This window comes from Geotrypetes seraphini, chromosome 4 (genome assembly GCF_902459505.1).
Source record: "Geotrypetes seraphini chromosome 4, aGeoSer1.1, whole genome shotgun sequence".
NCBI lineage: Eukaryota > Metazoa > Chordata > Amphibia > Gymnophiona > Dermophiidae > Geotrypetes > Geotrypetes seraphini.
The window spans coordinates 144660010-144677449 of NC_047087.1; the positions used below are offsets into that span (position 1 = coordinate 144660010).

The 17440-nt window shown below is 42.5% G+C and overlaps 1 protein-coding gene across 5 annotated transcripts in view; it reads right to left on the bottom strand.

Moving 5' to 3' along the window:
- The window catches only part of SLC12A3 (solute carrier family 12 member 3), a 757364-nt gene that overhangs the window by 196236 nt on the left and 543688 nt on the right, over positions 1-17440 (bottom strand). The gene's annotated exons all lie outside the window — the stretch shown is intronic.

Sequence of the window (17440 nt, forward strand, 5' to 3'; positions counted from 1 at the left end):
GGAAACAGGAAGTTGCAGCAGAGCAGAAGATTGAACTTTGAGAAGCTGCGCATGCGCGGCTCTTTGAAAGCGTGCCGGTCGACAAAAAAGAAAGCCGGCAAACTAAGGTGAGGTGGAGAGAGAAAGCTGGTTAAACGATCGAGCCGGCAAGCGGGTGGGGGCTGCGGGGACCGCGTGTTCCCAGCTCACACAAGGAAAGAGGGAGTGAAAGGGAAAAAGTTTCTCTTCCTTGGAAATAGATTCTGAAGTGACCTCATCAAAGAAGACCAGCACCAAATGTACAAGAAATCCCTTAAACAATGTCAAAAGAGCCCAAAAGAGAAAACTGCTACTGCTGTGAGACTCCATTATTGAAGGAATCAACTTGAAATCACAGTTCAAGAGACAGGAAAAGGTTAAATGCCTCATGGAATCCTCAGCCAGAACACAAACCAAATTGTGAATGAAATCAGAGCAGACAGTAAGAATTATAAAATTGATGTCTAATGCTGAGGCATTAGAAATAATGCCTCAGCAATACAATTTTCAGAAGTTCTATTTGTTCATGATAAGGCAGAAGAGAGACTGCTAGTGATGGTGGGGGGACTGATAGAAGATATGAAAGAAGGGTGGTAGAAAGGAACAGATGGTAAAGGAGGGAGGGAAGGGTGGTGGTGGAAAGGAATAGAACAGACATTGAAAGAGGGTAGAGAGGAACAGACCCTGAAGGGAAATGTGGAAGGCAGAGTGGGGAGAAGATGCTGGAAGGGAAGAAGACAGATGCCAGACTATGGGGGAGCGGAGGGAAGAAGATGGGTGCTATACCAATTGTGGGAGGGGGTGAAGGGAGAGGCACAGTAACAGCAAATGGAAGACGCAGAGAGAAGACACACAGTGGATGGAAATAATTGAATGAGAAGATGTGGAAAGCAGAAACCAGACAACAAAGGTAGAAAAAAAAATTATATTTATTTATTTATTTTTTGCTTTAGGATAAAGTAGTATATTAGTTGTGTTGATAAAAATTTATAAACAAAGCCCTGCCAGCTGGACATCTCTTTCTCTAGTTCAGCAGCCAGAACTTTGATTTATAAGAAAGGAATAAGCTAAATATTGCAGTACTAAGGCTTTTATAGATGCTGCGGGGACGGTGACGGGGCGGTGAATAGGATGGCAGTGGCGGTGACGGGGCGGTGAAAGGGATGGCGGTGACGGAGCGGTGAAGTGAACGGCGGTGATGGGGCGGTACAGAGGATGGTGGACAGATTTTTTCCCCGTGTCATTCTCTAGTCAGAAGCATTCAAAGAAATAGAACAATACACAGAGGCCCCAAACAAAGACACTGAATCCCAATATTCAGGCAGTTCTAAACACTATGGGCAAGATTCTCAAAACTTTAACGCCATCGCTAAACTGTTTTCTGATGGTTTAGCCTGCATGCATTTTAGAAGCGGATTATCAAAATGGATTATCTTTGTCTTTAACAAGGTTTAAATGTACTCTTTAACATTGAAATGAGTCCTTGTGTTTTGACTGTGGCTAATGAAAAAAAAAAAGTGTATCTATATATATTTAGTGGAGGGTAGTAAAATCACGCTTCTTTTGAATTTTGGGGAGAGACAGGCATGTTTCATGCGCGCTTGTTAAAAGTCAACATTTCTTCTTGAGCGCGTGTATGATACCCTTGTGTGTTTCTGGCTATGGGTCTTGATTAAATTTTACATTAAAAACAAATTACAAGATTTACCTGAATTATAGTAGTTTTTGGGAGAGAAAGCCATGTTTTATATGTGATTGATAAAAGTTGACATTGCTTCTCCCCTCCCCTCCTCTCCTCTCCCTATCATTCGTTCAATAGTGCAGCAGGAGGATGTGTTGTTTTTTACGACGTTTCTGCGCATGTGCCCATCAGCAAAAGTAGGAAATCTTCGCTGTTGTCCACTGATCTAATTTGCAGGCATGATTTTTAAAGAATGTCTCAGGTTTTTAGATTCGGTATCAAAACGACTGTGTTAGCAGACTGTCATTTTTTAGCACAGGTTTTTGAAAATCCTGGCCTCTGTCAGGAGCTCCAAATCCAGCAGAACAGTCAAATCACACAAAACAGACCATTCAGGTCAGTCAACAACTAGTTCAGTGGCAGTTCAAACTAGAGCAAAAGCAGCAGTTGCACAGGCAAAAGTTCTCTTTAGCCAACAAGAAGCATATATAGAGAAAGAGAAATTGAGACTATAAAAGGAACAACGAAAAAAAAGAGGCTGAGGTCACTGCATACAAGGAAGGTAAAGATACCACCATAGGGCAGAAAAAGGCAGAGCTAGATATAGCCCTTAAAATGCTTCAGTACGAGAAAGAAACATACAAACATAATGGCAAATAAAGGCCAAATGGCTTATCCAATCTGCCCATCTGCAGTAACCATTATCTCTTCCTCTCTCTAAGAGATCGCACATGCCTATTCCAGGCTTTCTTGAAATCCTACCCAGTGTCTGTTTTCACCACCACCACTACTGGAAGACTGTTCCCCACATCTACCACCCTCTCTATAAAAAAGTATTTCCTTAGATTACTCTTGAGCCTATGCCCTCTCATTTCAGAGCTTCCTTTCAAATTAAAGAGTCTCGACTCATTCGCATTTACGCCATGCGGAGCTTTAATTCAAGAGCCATTTTGATGCCATTAGTGGACAAAGCAGAAATGAACAAGAGCTTGTGGAATTTTCCCTGATACAGCCAGAGGTTGGCGAAACAAGAGCCTTGTTGGAAGTACAGCCATTTATCTTCACTGGAAATCTGTGGGTGATTTAATAAGAACATCATGTCACTGATTGGAGCCGTATATCATCTGTGAAGATAAGTATGAATTTTAGTCTCTTGTTCGTTTTTCCTTTTCCCTGTGCACAGTGGTGGGATGCTTCCCTGTTTTTGAAAATAACATTTTGAGATAAGTGGAGTTTTTTCAAGTTTAATAAATTCTTTGATTAGATCGCAAAATCTCATTTCAATGCGATTTACATCAGATAAAAATATAAAATAATAAAATCCACATATATCACATATACTGCTAATTAACATTAAAACATTAGGGAAGAGGGCAGCTTAAATTACAATATTAAAAATTAAAACCAAAAATAAAATTGGGTATAGGTTTAGTGCACACAGGATGGGAGATAAATACCCTCATATTACAGTGAACCTCCTTGTCCTATCGTAAAATATAGTAAGACTGATCTAGTAAAAAGCGTCTTTAAAAAGCCAGCTCTTTAGAAGACTTTTAAATTTGTTCAATAGTTTTTCTTCTCATAGATTAAGTGGAAGTAAGTTCCAGATGTGGGGGGCCGAAACAGAAAAAATCATGTCTCTCCTAGAGTATATAACTTTTAAAGAAGGGACTGTTAATAGGGCTTTGTCTTCTGATCTTAAAGATTTTAATGGGGAGTATGGTATTAAATATCTTTCTAGAAATGTCGGGGCTTTATTTATGAGTATTTTATGAGTAAGTAGAGCTATCTTATAAGTGATTGTATGGATTACTGGTAGCCAGTGTTTTTCCTTTAAAAGTGGTGTTACATGATCAAATTTTTTCTTTTTCATAATTATTTTTATTGCGGTATTTTGAATGATCTGGATTCTACGTATTTCTTTTAAAGAGGCTCCTTTATAAAGGGCATTACAATAATCAATTTTTGATATTACCAGTGAATGTATTAAAATATTTAGCGCTGATTCATCGAGAAAAGCTGATAGTGATCTAATCATTCTTAGCCTATAAAAACAGGCTCTTACTAGTGTGCTAATTTGTTCATGGTAATTCAATTTTTGATCTAACATAACTCCCAGTATTTTCACTTTTGTAACTGCTTTAAGGATTGTTTTATTCATAATAATATTGGTTCCTAATTCTAGCCCCTCTCTACAAGGAAAAAGTATGATTTCAGTTTAAAGTGTATTAAGTGCTAGCTTATTGTCCTGTAGCCATCGAGTAATTTTTGAGAGTTTATCGTTGATTTCCGTGATGTCACCGGCTACATTTGTGTCTAAAGGATACAGAAGCTGCACGTCATCAGCGTAGGCAAAGGGTACCAGTCCTATTGATTGACTAAGAGTTAGTAAGGGTGCCAGAAATACATTGAATAATAATGGTGATAAGATTGATCCCTGAGAAATCCCAAAATTACTTGATTTTATATTTGCTGCAGAGTCATTAAATATGACTTTCGAAGTTCTTTCCTTAAAGTATGACTGAAACCATTTTGCCTGTGATACAGAATAAGAACGGCTTAAAAACTCATTGGATTGACGTCTGCAAATTAATAATAATAATAACTTTATTTTTGTATACTAGGGCAGGATTAATTCATCGAGGGCCCCTAGGCACACAAGTACACTGGGCCCCCTGCCCTACCCCACCCCACCATGCGCCCAGGCAGAAACAGGAAGCTGCGTCAGAGGGAAGCTTTGGGCAAGCAACACAGCTTGCAAAATTACAGTTCCTGTTGCCTTTCTTACCCACATTGCTTGCTTGTCTTACTTTCCGTCGATGGGGGGCGGGCCGTATTGCTGATCGAGGGGGCCCACATTGCCAATCGATGCTGGAGGGGCCCATCGCCATTTGGAAAAAACAATGTTGATGCCCTCCTTCATCAGGCCCCCCTGACCATTTTGGACCCTAGGCACATGCTTACTTGGCCTATTGGTTAATCCTGCCCTGTATACTACAATACCACAAGCAGTTCAGAGCGGTTTACAGAGAAAGAGACTGTACACAGACAGTGATGTTACAGAGAAAATTTCAAATTACATTGGTAAGTCGGGAGTAGATAGGTATATCCGGAAGTGTTTCAGAGATGTAGGAGTAGTTAGGAAGGACTTAGAGGAATTTGTCAAAGAGATAGATTTTTATTGATTTCCTGAAGGACTGGTAGGAGGGTGAGTTGGAAATGAGGGTGGTTAGACATTTATTCCATTTGCCTGCTTGAAATGACAGTGATCTATCAAGGAATTTCTTGTAGATACAGCCCTTCGGGGAGGGGAAGGCGAACAGATAGGCATTACGTGTTCAAGTGGTGCCTGGAAATTCAAAATGATGTAAGAGGTAGATAGGGGATAAACCGGTTATGGTTTTGAAGCAGAGGCAGGCGAACTTGAAGATGACCCTTGCCTCCATCAGCAGCCAGTGTAGTTTTCAGTAATATGGGTTTACATGATCAGATTTTTTGAGACCATAGATGAGACAGACAGCTGTATTCTGAATGATTCTCAGTCGTTTGATGGTTTTTTTAAAGGAACCCAAGTATATGATATTGCAATAATCTAAGGTGCTTAAGATTAGGGATTGAACCAGCAATCGAAAAGAGAGGAAGTCAAAGTAGTGTTTGATGGTACGAAGTTTCCAGAGGGTGCCAAAGCATTTTTTAACTTGAGCATTAGTATGGTCTTCAAAAGACAGGCATCGGTCTAGGATGGCTCCAAGGATTTGATGGTAGAGTTGATTGGGTAAGTTAACCCGTTTAATTTCAAGGAGGTGTTTGCTAGTTTGTGGTTGGGACTTGCCAGGAAAAGCTTGTTTTTTTTCTGGGTTCAGTTTTAGTTTGAATGTGTAGTCCATTGTTCTACCCTGGTAAGGATAGATGAGGTGAATTGTTCTGTCTCTTGTGTCAGTGAGGTTATGGGAATGATGATTGTAATGTCATCTGCATATATGTACGATTTCAATTTTAAATCAGATAACATATGTCCCAGTGGTGCCATGTAGACATTGAAGAGAGAAGGGGAACCCTGTGGGACTCTGCAGGGGTTACACCAGGAATGGGAAAAGGTTCCTTCGCTGTGGACCTGATAAGTGCGGTTTTTTAAGAAGCCTGTAAACCAGGTTAGGACCTGTCCATAGATGCCCATAGAATCAAGGCATCTAAGCAGAATGTCATGGTCGACAAGGTCAAAGGCACTGCTCAAGTCGAATTGAAGTACCAGTGCGCTTTTTCTCAGAGAGAATAGATGGAGGAGGTAATCTGTCAGTGAGGCTAAGACTGTTTCCGTGCTGATTGAGAGTTGTGTAGAATGTTGAACTTCTCTAAGTATGTCATGAGATCAAGGTTAACTAGGCCTTCCATTAGTTTGAGGAAAAGAGGTATGTTGGCAATGGGTCTGTAGTTGGCAACCGAGGTGACTGGCTCCTTGGAGTATCCTGGCTCCTATTTTTGATAATAGGAGTTATGAGAATGTGACCAAGTTCCGATGGGAAGTAGCCGGTGGACAAACAAAAAGTAACCCAGTTAAAAAGTTCAGCTTTGAATGGGAGGGGGCTGTTTTCATGATAGTTGGTGGGCAGTTGTCTAGTAGGCAGTTGGATTTGGCGTATTTAGAGTAAAGTTGGTTCCAGTTTTGGTTTTCGAAATTGTTCCAGGTCATGTCTGCGGTTGAGCCTTCATTTCCTGGAGCAGATAAATTGATAGATAGGTCTAAGCTTGTAGCTGTGAGGGACGGTTTCAGATTGCGAATTTTTGAAGCAAAGTGGTCGGCTAGGCTAGAAGCAGAGGGTGGGAGATCTGTCAGAGAACGTTTATGTAGCTCAATATCAAATAATGAGTTGACAATTCTGAAGAGTTCTTTGGTATTCAACAAAGGAGAGTTAATTGATTGGGAATAATGTTTACAGCGCTTTTCTCTAATCATTTGTTTGTACTCTTTAACTTTTAGTCGCCAGGTGAATCTATCCTGATCTTTTCCTGATTTACACCATATTCTTTCCAGTTTATGTACTTCTCGTTTTAGTGCCAGTAGGTCGACATCGTGCCAGCAGGCTGTTACGCGATATCTTTTCTTGCAAACTTTCAGTGGTGCAATATCATTTAGAACCTGATTGCTGAAATTTTTCCATCCTAGGATGAAGTTTGGATCTAAGTCAGGGATGGATGTTAAGCTATAGTGGACCAAAATTCTGCTGGGTTTAGTTGTCCTCTTGTCCAGATCGTTTTCTCTCTGTGATTGAATTTTGGTTTCCTTTTGGGTGGTTTCTTGGTCCAGTGTAATTCGAAATTACAAAGGAGGTGGTCTGACCAAGGGGTGTTAGTCTAGGTTTCACTTATAAAACTTATGCTGGAGGTAGTTGGAGCATTGGAGAGAAATGTGATTAAGTCTAGGTGGTGACCTTTCCTGTGGGTTTTAGTCGGAAGTGGTTTGGAAAAACCTAGAGATGTGAGGAAGGAGAGTAGATCTGCTACGTTGGAATTCTCTTCCTGCTCGAGGTGTAAATTAACATCACCGGCTAGAAGATTGTAAGCGCCGGCTACCGAGTTGGTAAAGAGGAATTCGTAGAGGTCTTTTTTTGCTAGGTTCCATTTGCTAGGGGGCATGTAAAATACTGTGACGATCCAATTATCTTTGCAGTCCTCTTTGGATATTTTGCAAGTGAGAATTTCCAGGTCGTTGGTTAGTTTAGAGTCAAGTATTTGAAACTCAAAATGATCTCGGAAAATTATTGCTAGACCACCTCCTCTTTTTGAGTTTCTCGATAGAGGAATAATTTTATAATCTAATGGTAGTATATCATTTATGATAGCATCCTGGTCGGAAATTAGCCAAGTTTCGGTTAAAAGTAAGATGTCTAGATGTGTTTCTTCTTAGCCAATCTTTGACTAGTTGAGCTTTGTTCCTAACTGAACGGATATTCAGATATGCTTCCGAGATGGTGTAGTGTTCCGAGGGGGTTGAGGGCTCAGCACATTGTATGTTTTTTAGGGATCGTTTTCTTTTTTGTGATGGTCTGGAGGAATGTCAGTTGGCATTAACAACAGTGATAGGGAAGGGGCCTGTTTCTATGCAGTTATGGAGGACTCGAGGGGGCGAAGAGACTTTTTGGGTCCAGTGATACTATCCCATGTGAAGTAGGTTGGGATTGGTTCGAATGCTAAAGCTCTTGAGACCCAAGTAGAGAAGGCTATTAGCTTTCCTGTAAAGTTGGCCATGTGGTTAAAAAAGGGGTTTGAAGTGAGTGAGACTAAGGCCAACGGGTTGAAGAGAGGCAGAGCAGGCTGTATTTTGTGTAGGGAGGGGGAAGATTAGCGCTCTAGGCTCACTGAGCTGGGGGAAAGATGGCCAGGCGTTGGATCAGGACAAGAAGGAGGTGACCAGGTGGCCAGCTAGTGGGAGGTGGAACTGGTGGTTGGCAGATCCTGCAGGAACTTAATTGGGTTAACCAGTCATGCAAAACTTAGTATAAACTTAGAATTGGCTGGAGACATGCAGGTACTTAATAAATTATCCGGACATGCCAGTAGTATGTTGTCTAGTCAAGATGAAGAAGTACATAGAGATTAACTGGAGACATGCAGGTACTTAATATCCTAACCAGACATGCAAGTACTTAATATGTCAGAACTTAAGTTATCTAGCCTGGCTTGAGTCATGCGGAAGGGTTAACTGGTGTCATGCGAGTAATTAATATGTTACCCGGATGTACCAGTACTTGAGTTTTCCAGACATGCAAATACTTATCAGCTTGTCCGGTCCGAGACTCCGGGGAGATCTTTTAGAGCTGGAGGTAGGAGTGGTCGAAGCAGGTGGCTGGTCGCAGGCTCCCACGTAGGGTGGAACCTGGAAGTTGGGTGGAAAGTGTCTCTTCTTTTTGCTCCACTTAGTTGCTATGCGAAGGCGCACGGCAAAGGCACGTGCCTTTGCCGTGCGCCTTAGCTGGCGCACCAAACAGCAGCGCGCCATCCAGCTGCAGCGAATTTAAGAGCTCCCGGCAGCTTCTGGGGGCAGAGCATGCTCACACGCCCGGCCCAGCAAGGAAGCAGGCTGTCTTGGGTCCCTGTGGGTCATTGGTATCGGCACGGGTCACCGGTATCGGTGGGAGCGAGGATGGGTAGTAAAAACTGATGGTTGAGGCCTTTTCTCCACTTTTGAGTAAATGGTTTTCTGTGGGCACTTCCACCACTTGGCGAATAACATTTGCTCTAGATTTTTGATTTAAATGTCTCTATCATATCTCCCCTCTTCCACCTTTCCTCCAAAGTACAGCCCAAAAGCATGACCTTGCATTTCTTAGCATTAAATTTTAGATGCCAAATTTCAGACAATTCTTCAAGCTTCGCCAGGTCTTTCTTCATGTTAATCACACTATCCTGGGTGTCTACTCTATTGCAGATTTTTATATCTTCCGCAAAGAGGCAAATCTTACCCGACAGCCCTGCAGCAATATTGTTTATAAAAATGTTAAAAAGAACAGGCCCAAGAACAGAACCTTGAGGCACACCACTGTTAACACCCCTTTCCTCAGAGCGATCTCCATTGATCACTACCCTCTGTCGCCTTCCACTTAACCATTTCTTGATCCAGCCCATCACTTTGGGACCCATCTCGAGGGCACTCAGTTTCTTTATTAGACGTCTGTGTGGAACACTGTCAAAGGCTTTGCTAAAATCTAAATACACCACATCTATATACCACATCTAGCGCACTCCCTCTATCTAATCCTCTGGTCACCCAGTCAAAGTAATTGATTAGATTTGCCTGAACTAGACCTATCTCTAGTGACTCCATGTTGCCTACGGTCCTATAATCCACAGGATTCTAGAAACTTGACCATTCTCTGTTTTTAAATCATTTCCATTCATTTGCGTACCACAGAAGTCAGACTTACCGGCCTTAATTCCTTACTTATTCCTTACTTCCACTTTTATGGAGAGGGACCATATCCACTATTCTCCAGTCCTCTGGTACCACTTTCCGACTCTAGAAACTCATTGAAAAAGTCAGTCAGTGGAACTACCAGAACTTCCCTAAGTTCCTTCAGCACCCTCGGATGCACACCATCTGATCCCATCGCTTTGTCCACTTTATTTTAGCTAGCTCCTCACGAACACAACCTTCTGAAATCAATCAGGGTCTACCACTTCTCCATCCCTATTCACCTTTGTCTTCTGCGGTCTCGCTCCCAGATCCAGCCGTGAACACAGAACAGAAATATTTGTTAAGCAATTCAGCCTTTTCTTTATCAGCTGCTACATATTCCTCCCCTTCACCTTTGAGTCTCACAGTGCCACTTTTGCAGTTCTTCCTATCACTAATATATCTAAAAAAAATGTCTTGTCTCCCCGTTTTACCATTTCAGCTATTTTTTCTTCCATTTGCATCTTTGCTTTCCTGACTACATGGCCAGCCTCTCTTAACTTTTCCAAACAAATGGGAACACATCATCCCTTTTTACCACAGACTACATTGGCTACCTCTTGAATCTAAAATCCTATTCAAGTTCACGTGCTTTTGCTACAAAACTGTATTTGGTCTATCTCCGAGCTACCTCATCCCTCATTTCAACCTGAACTGCAACAAAAAGAACTACCGCAGAATCAATCTTTTCGCCTTCCCCTCCCTAAAACTATGTCACCTCAAAAGTTTCTTTGACAAAACCTTCGCCTTCCAGGCGGCCAAACAGAACCCATGGCTAGCCCAAATTGTGCTCAAGGCCCCCACCTACCTCGATTTCCGAAAACTACTCAAAACTCATTTATTCCATGGTCAAAATCCCTAATCCCCCCTCTTCCACTTCTTCTCACCCCTCCCACAAACGACCCAAACTCTCCCGTTCCCCCCTCTTATTGTTCTCTCCCAAACCGCTAACTCCAATGACCTGTACACCCCCCTGTTTATTTGATGTGAAAAAAAAACCCCTCATGCTCATCTCAACATCTTCGTTGCTTGTAAATCTGATTAACTGTAAACTCTTGTTAAATTCTGTTTAATTGATGTGAACCACCTAGAACTCCCTGGGTATGGCGGTATACAAAAATAAAGTTATTATTATTATATTTTTGCGTCTTCCTGTGATCTTTTGTAGTTTATGAAAGATAATGTCTTATTCCTTACCTTCTTGGCTACTACTTTTGAGAACCAAAGCGGCCTTCATTTCCTCTTACTTTTACTTATTTGCCTCACAAAATGTTTGTCGCTCTTACAATTACTCCTTTCAGGTTTGCCCACTGCATTTCCACTCCTTCCAGACATTCCCATCCAGACAACTCCTTGGCATAATCCCCCATCCAAACAAAGTTAGTTTTTTTAAAAGTCTAGAACCTTTGATGGGTATTAGCCCTCTCTATACCCATCTTAATATTAAACTATACCATGCAGTGACCCGCGCCTAGGAAGTAATGTCAAAGGTTGGGCTGAAGCTGACATTGGCATGCTGCTCACACTGGATAAGTTTAAAAGGTACAGGGAAAGGGAAGGGGGGCAGGGAATAGGGCAGGGGAGGGGCACCACCGCCCCAGACGCTGCTCACCATTTGTTATGCCTATGGCCAGGTGGTAACTGAAACTCAGCATACAAACTGAAACTCAGCATACTACGTGACATGTCTCCTCAAGCCTGCTTTTCTGCTATCCTGACCTCAGTGACCTGAGTGTTGCCAAAACAAAGAACAAAAGGACAGTAAAACCAGGTTGACCAGGTGTCCGAGTGAAGAAAGCTGGTTTCTGCAACAAGCCTGCTTATCTCCTATCCTGACCTCCTGACCTCAGTGACCTGGGGGTTGCCAAAACAAAGAACAAAAGACCAGGACTGGGTGTGCCTGAGTCGTAGTGAAGGATGCTGGTTACTGCAGGATCAGCTTGTATAACTATGAACTCAGCAGTTTTCACCCTATATAAGAACGGGACTATGCCCCCAACATTAGAATCCATTTAGTTGCAACCACGGGACTGTCCCGTGGTCCACCCACCTATCAATTGCAGGGATTCCCGATTGTGAAGGATGGTGCTGCCTGGGATCACGGTGAAGTTATTCTATTTTTATATTCATCTATATATATAAGTATAATAAAGGGTTATTGTCTATGCTTTTATATTGTCTGTGTGCTTTTCTGAGTGTCACTGATCATCCCATCTGACAGAAATAAGTGGCGGAACACCCTTACAATGCCACTGCACGGATGAACTCAGATAACTCAGGAATATAGTTATTTACCCATGTTCTCTAAATAGATCCATGACTTAGACCAGTGGTCTCAAACCCGCTGCCCACCAGGTACTATTTTGAGGCCCTTGGTATTATAAAGAATGATTCTTTATGGAAACTTGTGCATTAAGTGTCTGGCGGTTGTGTTCGGTGGTCCCATTCTGAAACGTTGCCCACATCACTGTTGTAACCTCACGCAAGTGCTTTCCTGCAATTGTCCTCTTCACTCCACCTCACAATCACATACAGATGTAGGAAAGCGCTTGCATGAGGTTACAGCAGTGAGCCGGGCAAAGTTCCAGAACGTAAGGTAATTGGAGGCAGTGCAGCTTGTGCATGTGTCCAGTGCTGAAGGAGGTGTGAGCTGAAGGCGGTTGCAAACTCGACCACCGACACTTAAGGCACAAGTTTTCCATAAAGAATCATTCTTTATAATACTGGACTCAAAATAGTTGGTCCAAAATCTTGTCTCTTGCAGTTGATACTTTGATAGTTTTTCACTTTCTACATGTTGCACTACTTTCAGCTGTGTATAGCTGAAATTATCAGAAGCAAAAATATTTCTATATTATAAACTATAGTTTATAAATCTTTCCTTAATTGCTTCTGATAATTTCAGATAATCCACATTTTGGATTTGTAGTTACTTACCTCATGCAAAGTTGTCATTTCTTTAATAAAACATTAACTATTTTTTTCTGCAGCCCTCCAAGTACCTACAAATCCAAAATGTGGCCCTGCAAAGGGTTTGAGTTTGAGACCACTGTCTTAGACCCTTGGACAACATAAAGCAATAAACCAGTCTGTGTATTAAAAAATAAGATATTTTATTCCTATAACAAGTGACAGTTGCAGTGGTCATGCTAAACAATTTAGATATGAGTCTTATGCACGAGACAAGCTAGGATGTTTAAGGAATACATAATAAGCCACTACTGTATAATTCACATGGGAGTAAATACACAATTCCCTACAGGCTGTCAAATCCTGCCTCCTGACACACACTATTCAAGCTACCACAGAGCTAATACAACCTGTGAGTATAGAAGTTTCTCAGGCACTTTCAGGTGAGAGAAACCTAGCACAGTCAGTGTAGGAAAGGTTGCTCAGGTGATGCTCAGCACATTCTGTGTAGGAGAGGTTTCTCAGGCAGCAGGAGCTCTGGAGCAATGCACGACTTCTGGAATGATGCCCAATATGTTCAGTGCAGGAGAGGTCTCGCTTGGGCAGCAGGAGTTCAGCATGGAGATAATGAGGCAGGGACACTGGAATGGTATAGCCTGGGTGTGTCTACTGCTTCAGGCTTCTGGCATCAGACCTAAGGAGCAGGCAAGGCTCAGGCCTCTTGGCATCATCCTCAGAAACCAGGCTTGTGTGATAGCACCCTTTTGTGGAGCAGACTTGTATGTCAGACCTGTCATAGAGCAGACCTGTCAGATCTCTATGTTAGTGCATTCGATCCTTGGCTCTCCAGGGATATTTCCTTTATACCCTCTGGTCCCAGGACTTATCTTAGAAGATGAAATATTCTCCCCGCCTTCTGTTATGACCTCTTGACCCGAGCATCTCCAGAAATATCTCCTTAGCATCACTTCAGGTAGAATTCCAGGAACCTTGGCTTCTTGATGGCAGCATCCAGAGAGTTCACATATCAGGGTGTCCTTTAGGATAATCTTTCCCATGATAGAGGCTCTGGGCAACAAGATTATGATTAAATAAATCCCAGTTGTATTAGTTCAGTGAGCCATAAACAAGATATGCTAAGGAGCAGATGTAGGCCGGGCATAATCAAAACTTTAAACTTGGCTATTCTCAAAAATGTAAATCTCGCTGCTCTCTATACAATCTCTATACAATTCCTGCCCTTAACACACCTCCCAATGCGTCCAAAGCTCAAAGGGGTGCATTGGGAGGTGTGTTAAGGGTGGAAATCTGGCGGGCTTCCATCTAGACATCCTGAAGCAATAATCAAAGCTTTTCTAGGACATCCTAGGTGGAACTTAGACGCCGGGACTTAGACCAAAGTTAAACAGGTCTAAGTGCCCCAAAGGTGACCAAGCTGACAAGATGACCACTGGAGGACCCCTCACACCCCTAGTGGTCATGACCCCCTCCCACCACCCAAATATGGGTGGAAAAACAGCACATTGAGGGCTTGCCATCAGCTGATCGCGGTAGAGGAATCCCCATCAGCTGAACCAGTTTTGGGGATTCCCCCTGTCAGGATCAGCTGAGATGCGGAGCCCTACACTCCTCCCAACATCCACGAACTCTTCCGCATCCCTTCCACATCCCCCAACATTGCTGGACCCCCCTCTCAACATCCCCGGAACCCCTCCCTGTACCTGCCAATAATAGATCAGTAGGAGGGAAGCCCACTCCTCTCTGCCTACAGGGCCATGTGCTGCAAATGATGGGTCTTCCCCCTCCCGATGTATCTTGCGATGCAATGGAAGGGGCCTAAGGCCCTGATTGGCTCTGCGGCTCAGCTGATCCTGACAGGGGGAATCCCCATGAGCTGAGCTGGCAGGAATCCCCAAAACCGGCTCAGCTGATGGGGATTCCTCTGTTGCCATCAGACAAGGTAGTTGGGTACGTCTACAAAACTTGCTTTGTGCGTTTTTCATGCGGACGTTTTTATTTTTGAAAATGGCCAAAAAAGATAGACATCCTGAGGACCAAAACTTATACAGTTTTGAAAATGGATATTTTTTCTGCTGGGTTTGTGGACGTCTTGCCCAAAACGTCTAACCTCAGACTTAGATGTCCTTTCAAAAATGCTCCTCATAGTCTTTGCATTCTGCAGGAGATGTAATCAGATCTGTGTAAAATCTATATGTAGAGGTTTAATCCTTACAATGCCACTGCTGTCATTGCGGTGGCATAACTAAGGTGGGATGAGTAGGATAGGTGTCCAGATGCTGCTCAGCAGGGAGTACAGAATAGGGGAGAAGTTTGTTACATAACCATTGATATACCTGTACAGTCGACTCCGCTTAAGTGCAAGGCCTCCAGACCAGACCGCCACGTGCACTTAAATGGAGTGTGCGCTTAATCGGAGTTCCACTTTTTAGTCATGAAAAATCACAGTACACTGTATTCAAATGCAATACAACTTTAATTCAGCAAAAAACACACTGAATACAATTTAACGCGGTTCAGTTATAGAAACAGCACTGTTCTGTCTAATGCAATACACTGTAAACAATTTTTAAAACCAACATTCTACTGAACTAATCAGTCATTGTTTTCTGCATGCAGATTGCACGATTCAGGCTGTGTATCTGACTACTGATGCTGTAAAACTGTCCATAGTCATGACATCCATTTATCTCCAGATAACAACACAGCGTGTGTAGGGACTTCAGCGCATCCGAGAAGGAAACAATCTCTGCAGGTGGTTCATTAGTCGTGATGACAGCAGCAGTATCTCCATCCTCATCAGACTCTTGGTTGTCTGCAGTGTCCTTTATGACTGTATAGATATCGGAAATAGTACTGTCAGATGATGTGGGCACATCATTGTCAACGGCGACATACAGCTCAAACTCTTGTGGCGAGAGTTCAGCTAGGAGTTCAATGGATGAAGTGTCAGCTTCAGTTGTCTCATCAGATGTGTGAATGGAGCTCACCCATCGAAAGCAATTTGAAATCATTGATAATAAGGCTCGACTCCATGCCTCCTATACCATGTGAAGAGAGTCGAGCACTGTCATTTTTCTCGTGAGCTCAGCAGTTTGGGGACTGGATTCCATGCTTGCATCAATCACTGCCATCACATATCTTAGGACGTGTGACCTGTAATAATGTTTGAAGTGTGTGATTATCCCTTGGTCCATTGGTTGGATCAAAGAAATCGTGTTTGGCGGAAGAAACACAAATTTGATGTTGGTTAGTCTTACGTCATTGCTGTGTGCTGCGCAGCTATCATACAGCATTACAATGTGCTCCTATGCCTTCTCATCAGATTGTCAAGCTTCTGCAACCATTCAATCCACAGTGTCACCATCATCCATGCGTATTTGTTGCTTTCATATTCAACAGGCAAGCATTTAATGTTTTTGAAGCACAGAGGATTTTGATTCTTCCCAATCACCAGTGGCTCAAGCTTTTCACTACCGTCCATATAGCAACTGAGCAGCAATGTCAATCGTTCCGTTAGCACCTAGAAGCCAACAGTTTTGCTGCATTTGAAAGCCAATGTTCCGTCAGGGATGGCATGCAAGTACAGGCCTGTCTCATCAGCACTGAAAACGTTGCATGGTTCATATCCATCAGTGACTGATGGCAACACTTCCATGACCCATCTTTCTCCACCAAACTCATCCGCGTCTTGTGTTTCGCCATGCTGCTCCTTAAATTTTATGCAGTTACGAACTTTCCATCTCTCTAACCATCCGTTTGTTGCTTTGAAGTCTTCTACGCCCAGTTCTTCAGATAGCTGTGCTGCTTTCTCCATCAGCAGAGGCCCACTGATTGGCAGTTGTTGATTTCTAGCTTCAGCAAACCATCGCAGCAATGCCTGTTCAACGTCCCCAGCCTTCCCAATTCTTTTCTGTTTTCTGGTAGGATTGCTGTTGTTTTGCTAGTCTTTCAATATGGCTTGCTTTCTTTGTAAATCTGAGAAATTTGGCTAGGACGAACGCTGTAATGTTCTGCAATAGAGACATGACTCTCCCCCGTTGGTCAAGTCTCTTTAAGACATCGACATGTTCAGCCAAAGACAATGACTTTTGTCCAGCATGGTAGACACATTCAGCCAAAGACAATGATTTTTTGTCCACACGACGCCCAGGGCAGGATTAATTTGTCGAGGACCCCTAGGCATACAAGTACACTGGGCTCCCTGCCCCACCCTACCACACCATGCCCCACCCCCACCCACAATGCCCCGCCCCCCTGCCCCGTCCCATGTATTTACTTCTTTATTTCCACTTTATTTCTTTTATTTTAAAATTCAAAACAAACAAAAATTACTATACCAGTGCCAGTGTACAGTTTTATCAGAATTGAATTATCCAGAGTTTATGTCCATTGACTTTAATCTAAAAAAAAAAACCAGGTCCATGGTAATAGGCTGTGGATTACTGAAGCGTGCGCTTAACTGACGTGTACTTAGGTGGAGTCGACTATAGTTCATAAAATCTGTCCTGGGGCAAAAATATATTGGTGTGCCAATATATATAACTCTTACAACAAAACTTATTGCAGGGGTTGACCAATATGCAGTCCTTACCCTAGATTTAGTGCTTAAGTTCACTGTAACTACTGACTAAAATACAATGTATAAAATTTATACTCTAAATTAGGTAGAGAACCCAGGACAAATGTCACCTTCTTGAACTACTAGAATACTAAAATGATGGTTAAGAAGTGTGGCTGATTGACAATGTAAAAAGTAAAAGAATTAAAGTTGCCAGTAATAAAATTGCTGAATTGTATAATTGTGAAGGAAGGAGAAATTAAAGTATCTTTGAACACCTGCATATGATGTTAAACCAACT